Genomic DNA, 17087 nt, shown 5'->3' with positions numbered 1-17087 from the left:
ACAGCAGTTGCATTTTGTTTGATGCAGACGTATGAAGTCAACCTCCCATGCTTTTGGTTTTTTTAACAAATCATTTTGGGAATGATAGAAATTGCAGAAGTGTCAATCATTATTCATTTTTTTCCTGTTAAGTCTAATTCCTGCAGTGATATACATGAAATCTTTTTTTTTTTTAAATAATACAGAAATGCAATTTTACTGCTTACCTTGTTCTTAGGCCACTTAAATATGCAGATCTCTAAGATATCTGATATTAAATTTACCATAGGATAGGATCAATGCAGCTTTTAAAAATAAAGAAAGTGAAATTCAACAAATAAAAACATGACAGTTACAATGAAAGCCAGATTATTGCTTTTTATCATATTCCAAGGTGGCATATTAAGGATTGTTTGTTCTCCATTTCTGCAGTTTAAACAGATTAGGGTGGATTTTTGGTATCTATTGAATTTGACATATCAGATTGATAAAAACAGCAGAGCAATATAAGAATCAGATTCACCACAAATCCAATCTGAAGTGTGAGCTTATTTCAAATTCAGTAGGTCCTTGTAGCAGTGAGGATTCTGTCAGCTATAAAAGCATGACCTCATTCTATGCCTGCAGAGAAAATACAATTAAGTATAATTCTTCAGTTCTTGGATAATAGTTTTTATTGTCATTGTCTCTCTGCACCTCCTTTCCTAAAACCCGTCTTTATAGTTCATATATTCTGGAGATGTTTAGCATAGCAGGTATAATGAGCAAATTTTATTTCTGTTCTGCAATATATCTGGAGTATCTCATTAAAGTGCAGGTACTTTAAATGAAGACTAGTAATATGCCACTTTAGAATGTGTTTAAGCAAGAATTTGAAAATTTGCAACTATTAACCTTCAGTTGTACCATTATAAACTCCTTTGATAGTTTACTGATGGATACCTGAACCAAAGTACTGATTTGTTAAGTGACTTCTTTAGTATTCATTAGTGGTAATGCTGGAATAGATGTGACCTGTTTACTTAAGAATGCAATCCTATTGATATCAGCAGAATTTTTGCTATTGTCTTCAGTGGGGCAAAAAGTGCCTTAATGATCTAGATTTCTGCTGCTTCTAAATATATTTTTTTTCTTGTTTAAAATAATGCTGAAATAGAACACTGCATAGAGGGAATGAAGGCATTTTTTTAATACAGATATAATAAATCTGCACTCTTTGGAATTAAAAAATGAATTTGTGAAATAACTAACATTACTGCAGTGATACCAACCTCTTTCTTCAGTTAACTATGCAATCAATTGCTACATGGAACAGAAGATCAATATCCTGCAAGTATAAAAGCCAGATATGGAGTTTCTTAATGGAGATAAAACACCAACATTCACTGTGCATTTGACTTAAATCTAGAGATGGGTGGAGGAGAAGAGACAGGTATGTGAGTTACTCTGCACATATTTCTTTTCATAAAACTTCTCCCTCCTTTTTTTTATTTTCTTAAGGAATTAAATTTCTACTTCGGAAATCACATTCTGGCAGAGAGGAAGAGTTATCTTTTGTAGGAACACAGAGTCTAAGATCATGGACAAAGTAATATTAACAGGAGACAGAGACATTCCAAGAAGCCAAGTTTAACCTCTTAAATCAGCATTAAGGGAAATCGATTTAAAAAATAGGGAGGGATAGCTAACACTCTTTAGTTTCTGCAGTGTTAAATGAAACTTAAAGCTGGCAATGGAATGTGAAAGGCTCCTTAGAAAGAGGGTTACAGCATGGAGGGACTGGATCAACTTTTATGAAAATGGTTTCTGCAGGAAGTAGATGAAGGCTATTTTCATCTTTTCTTTCTGAAGGAAGGCAAAACCTGTCCATATATTAATGGTCCAAAGTAAAGTTCTGAATAATGATAAAAACTGTATCTTAAGCTCCTGGAAAAATAACTTCTTTCAGATTTACTGCAGCAGGCATTAATTTTTAAAGCACACTTATTCCTCAGGCCTTTTCCTACATTATTTATTCTTGTATATTCAACATGTTACTGTAAGTAATAACAAGTCTTTAAAACTGGCAAAGTTAAACATGTCTTTCTTGCCTCACCAGTATGCTCTTAAAGCCAAAGGTTTAGCTAGAAATCGTTCTTGCAAATCAAAACCTAATTTTTTATATAAAGACATTTTAAATGTAGAAGAAAGGAAATCACAATTTGCTGAGTAGACATAGGCTATATATAATCAAAAACATTATAAGGGACTGACATTTCCTTTGGCTCCACTCTGATAATATTACTACTTTAATGTGATTTATAACAAAAGCAAAAATATACTAAAGTAATTTTACTTTAAGAAGGCAGCACTGAAGAAACTAAAATGGAAAATCTGTTGTTAAAGTATTCAGTGAAGACCAGACTAAACACTTTAGCCAAACAGCACAGATTACATGCTGTATGTTCAAGTCACTCCAAGTAAAAACAAGCCAAGTGTAGACATAAGGAGAGGAAAAGGAATGGAAAAAAAAATCCCAACCCAAACCAACAGCCTCTATAATAGGTGATTATGGTGTTGTTTGAAAAAGTTGTGTGAAAACTCAAAAAAAGAGACACAAATAGTTGAAAGAGCCTCTATTACAGTGATTATAATTTTCTAATCAAGAATCCCTTCCTATTTAAATTAAATCCCTCCTATTTACAGTGTTAACTGCGGTGGTAAGAAATCTGCCAGTGCCCAAATTAGTCTGGTATTTTCATGGTGTCACATACTGTAATATGTACAACTGGCAAAGAACAACATAGTTTCATGCATCAAGTGCCAGCAGCAACACCCCTCTAGCAGTGCAGTTTAATGGAGGCTATCAGACTAGAGCATACTGAAAACCTCTCTCTTCCTCGTTTTTTGGCAACCTTAAAAAATATAAAGACACAGTCATTACACTGGAATTTACATGACCTATTTTTCCAAACGTATGATTAACACATTACCAGCATCACATCCTTAAACAAAAATCATTTTGTTTCTGATAGTTGTCCAGACACTGAACACTTGAAGTAAGGAAACAGTTCCTGGTACATGCGTGAAACTGTCACTTGACACCACACACACACACACACAAATTCCGATCAAGGCAAATTTTCCCCCAGATTTTTTGACACATACAATGGCAGTGCATTGAATAGTTATTTATTTTGCCTTTGTGAGTCGTGGCAAGAGACAGGTTTTTTTTGAGGTTTATGAGCACATCCTCTGGATGACTATGTATAGGCTTTATGTATTGTATTAGAAGTGTAAATGTTTGTCCTTGTTTATTTAAATATTGCACACTATATAGCTACAAGATAAGTACTGAAATGGCAAAGTCACAGGCAAACTAGCAATGCCTAAATCAATTTATTTCCTAGAACATGAAATGTTTTGAATACGATTTTCAAATTTTCTTACATTGCTTTTATTGAGAAATATATATATTGAGAAATCCTACATTAAAAATTTGTAATTTGCCTTTCTGTTGCTGTGCTACCAAATAGCCAGCACTTTGGGATTGTGATCCCTACAAGCTCTATACAAATTACCTACCCCAAGCAGCCTTCTGCAGTTTTCACAGGACGACTGTGTTGAGCTACCCATATGTACATAGTTCATAAAATCAAGTATTATTTTTGCAATTGCTTATTGATTATTTGCATTAAAAGTTACATCTACAATGGAAACGGTCCTGGTGGTAAAAGGAGGCTCTCCAGCAGGCTGCTAAGGAACCAGAAATGGTAGTACTTGTGATTGAGACACAAAGCTGGCTGTGACTTCTTGGTTTTTCTTGTGAAACATCTAAGATTAGGTCCTAAATAAGCATACCTTTAGTAGTCTTCTGAAGGCCACATGTTCCATGTTTCCCTCTTTGAAGGAAAATGAAGGACAAATGAGGCTCAGGTATGAATGGGATGAATCACACCATGAGGGATCTGCCGGCTGGGAGACAACCTTACTCCCCTTGTGGAGGACCAGGCATAAGCACGTAAGCATGATTTGTCTCAAACATTCTGACTGCTGTGACAGGAAAGCTGTGACTGTAAAAGAGGTTCTGTGGAGGTGGAGCAGGTGCTGTACAGAGCAAACTTTCTTTTCTTGAGAAAATTAAATGTGCCTTGAGACTCATGTTCACTGTGCCTGCATCAAGACAGGGCTACAATGGACTAAAGGATTCCCAGAAACCTAATTTCTGGGGTCTCTAAAGAGTTTATTATTGCATGCATGAACGAAATACTGCAAAAATCTGTTTTACATAACACACGTGCACCAGATAAACTATAAAAAAAAGTGGATTGATCTCTCTCCTCTCTTACCCCGATCCAGACCACTACGGCACCTGAAATGTTCTTAGGATTGGGAGCATATTAAAATGTGAACAACACTTCCAAGACATGAAGTTTGTTGTGGGAGATGGAAGCTTGTTAAAGTTTGTTGTAAAAGGTAAGACCTTCTTAGTCAACACTTTCAAGACTAAATAGTGGGCTATTTGCTGGAGTTAAGATGATGATACAATAAGACATAAGCATTCCCTGACCCATGGGTTGATGTATTTTTATTTGTGATGACAAGTTATAAAAGACATCGAGCGTCCTACCAAGTGGGTTGTGACACCCCATCAGGAGGGAAAATGCTTCTCCCATTTCATGGGAGTGTCCTGTTTCTGTTCCCTAGGAAGATGACAGCAGGACACCTCCAGCAAATGTCCTCCTGAGGCATTGTGCCCTGATGGCTGCATGCAGATGGCAGGGAGGTATCTCAAGACAATGGGGCACAACAATCGTCTACTGAGAACTGGATGTACAAGCACGAAGTAGTGGCAACCCTGCCTATTACCTTGCTGGGACAGGCAGCAAGACAGAGCTGACAAGGATCCCTATGGCAATGTAATGAAGTCCTATTCTCAGACATCAGTGGTAAGTAAACTTCCTGTGTAATTTTCCAACTACATTTTAAAGCCCTTTTGGTGACTGTGAAATTTCTCAGATCGACAAACTTATATAAACACTACAGGAAAGTTCTCCCAGCAAAATCTCATCTGAAGTGTTGTTTGGCTTGTCTCTCTGGGTTTTTGTTTGTTTTAAAAATAATTTTATTTGAAGAGCTGTGCCCCTAAAACCCTTTTGCACCTTGTGGATCAACTACATGTTGATAAATTGCAAACTCTTGTTCACTTAGTTCCTTTCATGGTGACTTCTCAGCAGTTCTAATTTCGGGCTACTTATCATCATCTCAGTCCATCAAGAGCACATTCGTTTTCTCTTTTTTCCATAACCTTCCACTGTCCATCAAGTGTCCATTGCTTGTTGTAGATAACTGTTATAAATGATTAGAAGCCAATTCAAAATAACAGAATTTATTTACCAAATTTCCAAAACCAAATTAAAAAGCCACAATAAAATTGGACAACATCGATGGAATGCTGGGTGGGCAGAGTGACAGTAACAACGGTACCATCCAACCTCAGCCACACACACTGGGTCCCGGTGTACGGTTTTTATACAGTTTATTTATCCTGAGGCTAAGTCCATTGAAAGTCCAAATATTCATGCATTTCTTTATTTCCAAGAGAGGTTTTGAAAGGCGTTCCCTGAGCATGAAAATATGATTCAGGAGTCTTCCCGGATCTCGTCTTTGGGGTGTTGATTTGATCAACCTCCGCATCTCTTATCAAGATTGATATCAGATGTCGAGGAGCTGTGGAGGCCCATCCCTGATGAATGGGCCATCTCCATGGGCCATGCCATTTCTGTTGTAAATGTTGTGGTTTGACAGCTTCCACTACAGGTCTTGGAATCTCGGAGATGTCCTGGAGTAGCTTTTTAATAGACCAAATCTTTGATACACGAATTTATCCATTACATTTACCACAATAACGAAGCCCTCTGCTCCTAATCAGCTGTTTTTCTATTCTTTTGCAGCGCGTAACTTCCACAGCAATCACTGATGCCGGATCCCACAGACACTCCGCAGCTTGCTTTAAAACTCTCATTCTCGCCGTGTACATGCCATTTCCCCTTCAGTATGAGCCCGCAGACCCACGGCAACATTCCCGACTGCGGGATCTATCCCTCATCAACGTTAAAAATTGCTTAGTAAAACTGGGCGGCAGCAGCAGCAACTAAATACTCACGCTTCTTGTTACAAGTGTGAAACCGCCACTACACGGCATAGGGCTGTCACCGCGCTGGCTGCCGGCGATCCCGCGCCGCCGCTGACGGCCCTCAGCAGCTCCGGGCCGCAGGGCGCTCTCCCGCCGCCTGGCAGGCGGAGCCGCCCTCAGCCGGCCGGGGCGGGCCCGCGGGGAGGGGAAAGGGAAGGGGCGGCGCCTCCTCCCGGGCTGCGCTTCCCCGGGCGGCCGGGGGACGGCGCTGCGTCCCCGCGGCGAGCGCCCCGCCCGGGCCTCCCCTTCCCGCGGCCCCGCGCCCGCCGCCGGCGGCAGCGAGCGAGCCGAGCCCAGCCGAGCGAGGTAATGGCCGGCGGGGTCCGGCGGCGGGGCCGGGGAGGAGCTTCGCCTTTCCCCGCTCCCGATAGGGCGCGGAGCTGCTCGCCGCGGTCTCCCGGGGGCGGGCGGCCCCCGCGACGCGTCCCGCGTATGGCGGCGGGCCCGGGGGGCCCGTCCGCGGCGTCACTGCAGAGGAGTTGCCTGCGGGTGGGAGGGGAGGCGGCGGGGGCGGCGCAGCTCGGCCGCCTGCCCGCCGCCGGGCCGTGGGCGCGGGTCCTTGCTGGCGAGAAGCGGCCGGGGCGCTGTGGTGGCGGGCCGGGGCGGTGTGGTCGCGGGCCTGCTCTCCCCGGGGCCTTCCTGTGGCCTCGGCGCTCCCCGGCGCTGTGGTGATCGCCGCGGTGCCGGCGGCCTGCCCCCGCCTCGGCCGTCACCGGATTGCCCTTCTGCGATCCCCATTCTGCAGAAATCCCCACTCCGGCCCTGCCTGCAGCTCTGGCCGCAGCAGGAGGGCTCGGCGCTGGCGAGGCGGTGGGGAGGCTTCGGCCGCCTCCGCAGCAGGCAGTGCGGAGTGAACTTCATCGAGCAAGAGTAGAGTCTGCCAGATAAATTCACTCCGTTCAGAATGAAATCAAACGATTCTTAAGTACTCTCAGGGTTTGCTCGTTCTGAAGAGTCAAGAACCGCTGAAATGTGTTGGTTGGTTGTGATCTCTGTAGCATAGTATCCCTCCGTGCTTCGGACAGGATTTGCTGATGAAGTATACATAAGGTCACTGAGGTTTTGGAGGATTCAAAAGCAAGAAAAAAAGTACCTAATTATTTACCAGTACTTTTCTTAACTCCTCTACTGAAAGACTAAGGACAGTATGACGTTGAGACACTTAAATACTGTTTTATACAGTGCCTTGACAAAGTTTAGTCTGCATCTTAGTCTTGGAGAACCTTAAAGTGAAAAGTTGAGAATAACTCCTACAGAACTTAAGCAAAAGAACTCCAAAAGGAGTAAAAGTTTTAGACAACCTGTCTGTAGTTGTGATTTGAGAGCCAGAGGCTGAAATACAAACGGAGAAAATTACAGAAAGGCAGAAAAAGTTAAGTGTGGTATACGTTTGTCACGTTGAAAGTTTCAAGCCTCATTCTTGTTGGCACAGTCACCCTTGACTGACACAGGGCTTGCTTATGTCACATGGTTGCAGCACGTGTTTGCAGTTCGGGTTCTTACAGACTGAAGAGCTGGTGAGGGTAATTTAACAGCATCAAAGCACATCTAAAAATCCTGTATTTCTTTTTCAATATGCTTTTTTTTTTCTGTCTCTTGGTTTTTTGTTTTGTTTTAGCTATGGAGTTGCCCCTTGTTTCTTGTTCCCATGTTTACACTTAAAAAAACCAACTCTTCCTCTGTTGCATTAACATTAATGCATTTCATCTGGGGAAGCCACTGATATAGAGGGAATATAAAAATGTTACATTCGGGGCTTTGAGGGGTTTTAGGTCTGTGAAAAACGAGTTCCACTCTCTTAGAAAAATTTATAAGTTTAATAAAAATAAAAATAGACAATTTAGGAGACAGAAAAAGCAAAAGTTTCTCAGCCAAGGGTGCCTGGCATAAAGTCAGCCAGCAGCACACTTTTCACTCTTTCAGACTTTGATATTTGAGGATTGCTGTGTCCTTTCAATCATCTTATCTGGTAGATTTATTGTGGGTGGCTCCATTCTGTCTGGTAACATGGGTCTCATAAATTTTCTTCTTGAAGTTTTTGGTTGTTTTCATTTGATAAAAAGACAAGAAAGTTAGCAGTTTTTTATGCAGGGTTACAAGGTGATGACCTTTCTCCATATCTTCTGGCTTGGTCAGTTTAAAAAAAAAAACAAACTAGTCTTTTACTATTTACACTATGTTGCAATCAGAAAATACATTCATTATTTTTCTAAACTCTAATAATAAAACATAATACAGTACAGTTATACATGTAGTGTTCATTCTAGTATTTGTGAAAAGCCATCTTAATAATACGCATTTCTAACAGGTCTGAGGTGTTGTGCAGTTTCTTGTCTTTCACTCCTACCTGTGTCCTGATCTGTAATCTGTGGTAAGTGGCTGACATAGTCGAATTATTATTTGGGATTGTTTATAGAGCTAAGTTCACATGCAGAAGAACTCCATTCAGATAATAATCCTTGAATGTTAGAAGTTGTTGCCTTAGTTTTTCTTACACAGGCTCTGCTACAATAAAAAGGCCAGTAGGGCATTAGTTAGCTGTCACGCGCCTGTCAGAATTGAGTAAGGCTGAGTTTTTGAATAGTCTATGGAAGCATGGTGTGGGCAAGTTGCAGCTCTAGGGCTGCTGGAGTTCTCTTTCCTCTTTCCAAGTACCTCTCTGGTGATTTGTAGTGTGGCGTTGGAATAAATCTTAAGCAGTAGTACTGATGTCAGGTGTGGAATTGCAGAAGCAGCAGCATTACCACAAAGTTTTGGGTTCGTTTCAGCCTGCGTCTCACTTCAGAGGCTGGGCATAGGTCACAGTAACACAGCTGGGCTGTGTGGAGTTTGCACTGGGAAACAGCCCAGGTAGCACATGAGCTCTGCATCCTGGAAGGTCTCCCCTCAAAGCCACATTTGCCATGGGAAGCCCTTTCTTCAGCATACTTTGAGGGCTGTGAGCTGTATGGGAGAAGGACATAGGAGGGAAGCTATAAAAGAGTCAAGTATCTCTAAAACTCCTATAGAGATGGAAAGACATTTTGCTTTCTGAAGAAAACTCCACCAAACTCAGAAACAAAACCCTAAGCAACAACTTCTCCACTAAACAAGGGGAAATAATCAGGTTGTTTATTTTTTTTTCTAGTTTGTCATGCTGCATATCTGCACTCTTCCTAATACTAAGGCCATGTGCATTTTCTTTGCCAAAATCCAAGCACACAGCAAAAGGAAGGTGACTACAAAAGTCGCTCCTTTCAAGCAGACCTAGTGGTGTAGAACACACTTACTGGGGCTTTCCTCCTCGCACATTACTGCTGTAATCATGTACACCCAGCAGATTTGCCTGTTCCCTTTCTGGGAGCTCTGTAGAAGGGTTCTGCAAGAGCAGTTTTGTGGCTTGAAAGGAAACTGCATGATACGGTGTTTGACAGCTTCTGTCACCTTCAAATACTAGGTGACTGCCCGCTGCAGGTTGACTTCTCCTCATGGCATGGCTTCTGCAGAAAAGCTTTGAGTCTTTTCTAGCAAGCAGGGCTTTGGTCTTCCTGCAGGCTGTGCTTGCTTCATAAGCATCTACTTCAGATGAATTTATGCTAGTTTTGTGCTCATGAACTGTGTGTAGTTGGATGAAGTTTTTGTTTTGTACTCAAAGGAATGCTTATTTTTTGCAGCAGCTTCTAAAGAATCTGTCTGACCTGAGCCAGACTTAAAAATTACAAAAGTGGAAGAAAATCCTAGCAGAACAGATTGCATAAAGCAAGTGTATGCAAGTTATTAGGAATGAGACCTATTTGTCAGTGTCTTGGAACTTTGACAGAACTTGATATGAAAAAGGAGGACCTCTGTAACAGTTGAACAAGACCTGGGAATAACCAGAGTGGAAGAAGGAAGAGTAGGAAAGATCCTTGAGGTGTTTCCAGAAGCACTGTCTTTAGCTGAGTATAGATTTGCACATTCAGTAATGAAGTGGCCTGTTCCCTTGCTGACTGCTGGCAGAAATCGAAGAATTGCAAAAGGATCCCAACCAATCATCCTTTGCTACTCTACACTTACTGGGAAAAATCTGCTGGAAGGCATTTCCTGTTTCTTTTTTTTTTTTTTCTTTTCTTTTTGTTTTACCTTCTGGTTTTTAAAAGAGGGACCCAAACATTGTCCAAAAAAGAAAAGCTTCTTACTTTATAAATGCTAGAAAGTAAAATGATTGGTGTTGGTTTGATTTCATTGGCTGCTTTTCCTCTTGTGCTTGTGTTTAAATACTTAACTGTTTTCCTCCATTCAGGAAACCCAAAGTGCAAATGAATGAATGTGGAAGTAACCTTTTTGAAAGGTTGTTCTGGTAAAATCATTGCATGGCTTTTCAGCTTTTCCTGGTACGGTTTTTCTGAAGCCACTTTGTTAAGGTGAATAACTTTCTATGTCTGCATAATGCCCTTTATTTGTAAATTTGGATTCTCATGATCAGGTTCTTGCTTAAGTGAAGTGCTTTGTGTGTTTTGATACCAGTTTTTAATTCTTTGGAGCAGTGGAATGAGGTTGGATGTAAATAGAGATGGGTATCTAGATTTCTTGGGAAGAGTAGGCCATCAGCTTGTCATGGTAGAGGAGTGTGACAGAATAATTGTTCCAAATTCTTTACCTAATTAGTTGTATATGTTCAGTTTGGTTTTGGTGGTTTTAATGTGTTTGGGCTGTTGTTGTTGTTTATTCTTTATTTTATTTTGTTTGGTGGTCTTATTGCTGTTTGGGGTTTTTTTTTTAAGTATGTTTGGAAGCACAAGACTTGTGGAGAGTAAGCTCTAGGCTAATTTTTGCACTGGAATTAAGTCAGACTTTGAGTAGACCTACATCTTTGGTATGTACACAATGGATTAGGAGTTGGCAGACACTTTGATGGACTGAAGTGCAGTTCTTTAGCATCAATAGAACTTTAGAAGTAAGCTGTGTATGTAACATAATCTTATTTTGATGTGCCAGGTTTTATTTGCCTAATTTCCCACATGATGGAATGAATCTAGTCTTCACCAGCATGGATATGTAGATCTTTTCAAGATGGTTAAGAACTGTGGTGAAGAACCGGGTGGAACGACAAGTGAGGAAACTTACATTTATTTCTAGCTAATTATTTTGCTACATTATTTCTTTACCTGATGTAAGTCATCTTTTGAGATAAGAAATCACCTAAAAACTGAAATCAGGTAGATGTTCTTATCCTTAGGAAAAGGATAATTGAAGTTGAGCTCAGCTTGACATGTTTGGTACTTATTTAAGGTATTAGCTGTGCTTAATTTACTCAGACCTATTGAGTGTATTGCTCAGTGTTAAAAGTGCTTAAAGTGAGCAAAATCAAATTTTAATTTGTGTTCTAATTATTCCTTTGTCAGGAGGAAGGAGCCACTTCTGCTGACATCTGATTTGTATGTTTAGAAAGTATGGTTTCCTGACAGAAGAGTGCATTATATTTTTAACAGCAGATCTGTATTAAATGTGCCATCAGTGGTGGTTTTGGAAAGATGAGAAGGGACCACTGTGGGGCAACTCAGTGAAGCTAAAGATGTAAGTTCTGTGCCATTGCCATTTTATATGTATTACAAATAGAGATTTTTTTTCCAGTCCCAACTTGTAAGTGTATGTGCCTGTGTTTATTTGGTTTTCTTTAAAAGCCAGAAGGTTTGCATGGACATTACATGATAAATATTTCTATAGTTTGAAATTAAGAAATTTTTAAAAAAAACTCCAAAAGCAAACCAAATTAAAAAAGCTGTCAGCACCACCACCCAACCAAAACAAACCAACCACTATGGATATGAGTAACCAGTAAATATGGTGTTAACTACCTTAAAATATTCAGTGAAATTTAAAAATATATACAAATTTGGCATCTTTGCTCATATTGTTTGACTCTTGCATTGTGTCAAGCCTAGAGACTTCCTCTGTCCTTAAAAAATGCAGAGAAGTAATACTGATAAATTATTAGCCATTTGAACCTTGGTCAAAGTTAAGCAGGAGTGTCTTATGCTGCTTAATGCTTTTAGTAAAACATGCAGTGGTTAGCATACTTCTGTGGTCTGTTTGGTTAAAATAAGGCCATGTAATAACTTTGGAAAACTATATTTACTGCTCATGGTTTCCTAATGCAATCTCTTGGATATAAGGAGCTTTCTGAATGCTTTTGGCATCAACTGTAACTCAATTAGAAAGTAGTTTAGTAGGTTCTTCTTCCTCTATTCTGTGTGTTCTGCCTGCTTTTGAATACTACCTGTTTACTTCTTTTCCTGTAACTCGCAATCAGAGCATGTTTTTCAGCAGCATGTCCTTACAGGACTGATTATTTTAAGAGAGCTGGATTCAAAACACTGACAACACTTGAAGTGTTCTGCCTAATGACTATTGCTGCACAGTAATGTCAAGGTGCATGAGTAACTTTCCCTTGCAGATTTGTCACCTGAACCTCTTTTAGAACAAGCACATTTTTAAACACTGTCAGAGTTGTTTAAGTTAGGACAACCTTTTCTACTGGCTAGAGGATGAATCAATTAGATACAGAAGTTTGAAAAACAAGACCTGCTGTAACTATTTTTTTGATTGCTGAATACTTCTTCATGACAGTAAAGAATGATGTAAGGTTGGCTAATCAAAGAGGTGAACCAAAAAAGGTGATGAAGAAACCAGCTGTAATTGTCCCAGCTCATCTGGCCCACTAGTATTTTTCACTATGGTTCTCCTTTGTTTTGGAAGTCTGCTTCTTCCTTTTCCTGTGTATTGTTTTCCTTCTCATGCATTTCAGACTTCCTTGACCTTGTTACTGTTTCAGACATCCATCTGGTTTGTGTGGGTACAGCCCATATACACATGATAGAAACTCCTGGGATCCTAGAGTTGTCTGTTTACATTTGTAAATGTCTATGACTTGAAAACATCGCGGTCAACATTCTGCTAAATGTTCGATCTCTTGGTTTGGTGGAAGAGATTGATAGAGGATAATGGAGAAGTGCTGTTTGAATTTGGCACTAATCTGGCAATTGTCATTGGTGTGCCAGTGATCCAGGGAGGGAAGGACTATATGAAATGGAAATGCTGCTATTATTTATCTGCACATGTTGACTTGATCACCACTGGCAAAATACTTCTTGTATATAAAAACAGGTATTTTATGGCCTACTCAGTAATTGTATTGGTAAATAGTGAGTCTTTGCTGTAATTAACTTCAGATTTCTGAGCCTTACTAAGGTTTGCTAGTCTTCTGAATAGTTGCTTGTGAAAAATTTGAATAGTTTATTACAATCATCATAGGAACTCAACAGAGCTTTGATATTGATATAAAGAAAAAAAGGGAGACCATGCTTGTATTTAAATTAATAAATGCTTCCTTTTCTGTACAAGGTTAATGCAGTAATTGCAGTTATTATAGATGCTGTAGTGTTTTAACTACATGTGTTTCAAAGGCTTCATGGCACAAGTGTGGGGGTGGTCAGAAGCCTCTTCTGCTTTGTGGTTTATACAGTTGTAAAATATTTTTAACAATTAAAAAAAAAAACAAAAAACACAAACAACAACAACAAAAAAAAACCAACAAAAAACCAAACCCAAACTCCACAGAGGCTGAGGCACTTCTGGATGTCTCTTGTTCAACCCAGCAATCAAATCAAGCTGGAGTGCCTGAAGCATGTTACCCAATGCCTGAAACAGCCTGGTTCAAGCAGGGCTGTTCTGTCAGGTTTTGAGGATATGTGGGGTTGCAGACTCCACAACCTCTCTGCCAGTGTTTGAACACTGAAGGAACTTCTGTTTATTCTTAAATGTCATGAGTGGGGGGGAAGTCGTGAAAGACTTCTGAAGATTTAGTAACATCTGTTACATCTTCCAGTGCTTTTATAGAGGAGTAGTTTCTGAATGTTAACAGAATGTACATGTTCCATAATGTTAACTGGTCCTCAGTAGCAGAGGAGCATTGTGAACTGGCTGCCTGGCATTGTAAACTTTATTTTTCTGGATTTCTCTTTAAAGCTACATTTTATTTGTTCTCTCTTCCAAATGCAGATTCAGTGTCTAGTTAACTGGAAAATAAGGACTTTCTAGCTGTCAGCCATTTGAAAACAAGAAAGGCAGACATACAGAAAATGCTTTCCTGTATGCTTATGTATTTTTGATCTTTTAGCTATTTAAATACAAGACATGGAAATGTGATCGTGTATATTATTAATTTATTTTGTTTGTTTTTTCCAGGTCTGCAATTTCTGTTCAGTCTATCCCAGTTAGGAGAGCTTTTTTTTGTGATTTTTAAGCTTGGTGCTGTCAGCCCCATGTGAACAAACCAGAAGAAGCAGCACGCTGGGTATTAGAAAGCAAATTGCCACGGAAGAGGAAAACTGGTGGGAGTCCTTCTCAGAGGAATGGCAATTCTGACAGAACGGCTGTTGTATCCCAGGGGGACCCAAGCCACTTAGTGGCACAAGCAATGCATTATGTCAATAAGGAAGAGCTCTTCAACAGCATGTCAGAGATGTTTTCTGACCTAGATCCTAGTGTGGTTTACATGGTTCTGTCTGAATGTGATTTTAAAGGTAAATAATATACAACTGACATTACAGTTTTGTTCATGTGCAGAGAGCTCTTAACATGTGCAGCTCCAGGTGTGGGTGTTTGCAATCATATTATGAGTTTAACTTTGAGTAAGTAGGTGAGTAATAATATTTTGAAATTTACAGCCATGTAAGATTCTTCAAGTTTAACAATGTTTCTGCGAGGCTGGTAAATGAAGCAGTGTTCTTCATAAGAGGAGGTACTGTTTAGAGTGGATTGTTCTGTGACACAGAGCAGGCACTGCTGGAGTTGTGAGGAGAATCTGGTTTTTGCAATTAGTTTCTGTGCCATATCTGCAGGATGCCTAAGCTGTTTCTGCAGGAGGAGTATTTTATGTTCTAGATCACAATTTTTTTGATTGTATGCCATATGTGATCCTGGCAGCATTTGCTGTTCCTTAAATACTTAAACTGAGCTTTTGTTTTACATTATTTTGCATGTCACCTTGTCGTGTCCACTGAGGATTAGTTTCTGCAGGATCAGTTCTGTTTGCTGTGTTCAGTTCTCTGCAGCCTTCCTGGAACTAAAGCAAGGAACTAGTTTCTTTCCCTGCCTTCTGCTGACCTACATACATACCCAGCTCTCCTGGCAGACTATTTCCATATTTATGCCCAGTCCTCCCATTCTTTTGTGGTTTTAAAATTCCTCTATATGCAAGGTCATTTGGTTATGGTAAAAGTCCTGCTGGATAACAATGTCTGAGGAGTTACTTGTCAGGGGAATAAGCCATAAATGGAGCATTTTAATCAATTTGTATTCATATAATCAGATGTGATTAACTTAGATTATTATGTGTGCAAAGAGAGCAGATACTGGTATTTTTATATGTATAGAAGCTAGGTAACCATTAAAAGGACTGTTATTACCTAAACTGTACAGAGCTTTTACTTAAGAAAACTGTGGGAGTGCTGTTACAATTGTTCATTTTAAAATTGAATTTGATGGAATTACTGATTCATGCTTCAAACTCTTAATAGGATTCACCTTTATGATAATAACAGTTTTATCTAAGGCTTATTGAAGAATGCAGTAAACATGTAGAGTTCATAGCCTTGTACTGTTAACAGTAGTTAAAAATGGAAAGTTTAGCATATTTGAGTGCTAATAAGTGTTTTCATACAGTAGAGAAGCTGGAAGGGTGACAAAGATTTTGTTTAATAAGTGCAGATAGAATTGTACTTAAATGAGCTTAAAGTTTTTGCTACAGTGTCTTTCAGGAAAACAGAAGCTTAGCTTTAGGACTCAGATGATGCTTGTGCCTGCTTTTCATTTTGTTCATGTTAATCATGGCACCTTCCTCTCTATATAGTAGCTTTACTAAGAATAATGCAGATACTGGATTTTTCAGGCTGTTTTAGATAGGACATTTTAAAATGGGCTGTAGTGGACATACTTTGCATACTTTCATCTCTTTCATCATTTGTGGAGTTTTTAGTTCATTTTACACTATTCCAGTTATATGAGATAGATTACAAATAAGTATCCATTAAACATCCAGCTCTGATATTTTTTCCAATTCAAATTAATAATTTTTAGACAGTATTTCCTTAGTAATTTTAAAGTTCATTAGGTTGTTATTTTTCAATTTGTCTGTATTGAGCTCTCCCTTTACTTCTAATGAGAAATGGATCAAGGGAGTTTCAGAAGCCATGTTTAATGGTGAATTGTTGAACTGTCTTTTGGTTGTTTCTTTCGTTGTAATAAATGCTTTTTCCAGTAAAAAAATAGCATGCACATCAGCTTGGGTTTGTTTAGTTGACCATGCTTTATTCTGTTTATCTTACCCTACAGTGGAAAACGCTATGGATCATCTTCTAGAGCTGTCCACCCATGCCAAAGGAGTATCATCTTCAAAAACCTTGGCTTTTGATTTAGCAGCATCATCATTACCTCTTGTTAATCAGCAAAGAGCTGTTGCAAATGAAAGAATGGGGGAAGGTACTGCAGCAGGTAGTTATTCTGGAGCAGCAGTAGAAAAAGTCTTGTCACCCGGTGTGCAGCTGACTGGAGAACTGGATTCCTTACTAGAAACTGCCTTTCAGAGTTACAGCTTGAGTGAGGAATTGCCTGATTCTGCAGATGACCAAATAGCACATGAGCACCCTGTGGAACACGATGGTTTTACTGAACTTCCTGGGTGGGAAAAATCTGATCCGGTTTGCAATGTCCTACTTTTTCCACAGCAAGCAGAGACCAATAATGAGGTTTTAGAAAACATCTGCTGTTCCCAGCCACCAGTGAGTCAGCTGAGCATCCAGACAAACTCACCGTCTGCATCAGACAGTTTTGCACAGATGCTGGAAGATTCTGATTTGTTGAAAATACATGTTCAACATGATGTGGCTTCAGACATATATAAACTATCAAATGG

General features: G+C 39.7%; 1 long non-coding RNA gene across 1 annotated transcript; it reads left to right on the top strand.

Moving 5' to 3' along the window:
- Window positions 1–11114: 11114 nt before the first annotated feature.
- Window positions 11115–14504, top strand: LOC136360110 (uncharacterized). The gene is made up of 3 exons (XR_010743420.1): window positions 11115–11225; window positions 11518–11689; window positions 14360–14504. It is a non-coding gene; the product is annotated as an uncharacterized lncRNA (long non-coding RNA).
- The last annotated feature ends 2583 nt before the right edge of the window (window positions 14505–17087 follow it).

Source organism: Sylvia atricapilla, chromosome 4 (assembly GCF_009819655.1).
Source record: "Sylvia atricapilla isolate bSylAtr1 chromosome 4, bSylAtr1.pri, whole genome shotgun sequence".
Classification (NCBI taxonomy): domain Eukaryota; kingdom Metazoa; phylum Chordata; class Aves; order Passeriformes; family Sylviidae; genus Sylvia; species Sylvia atricapilla.
This window is presented reverse-complemented; position numbering and strand designations above follow the sequence as displayed.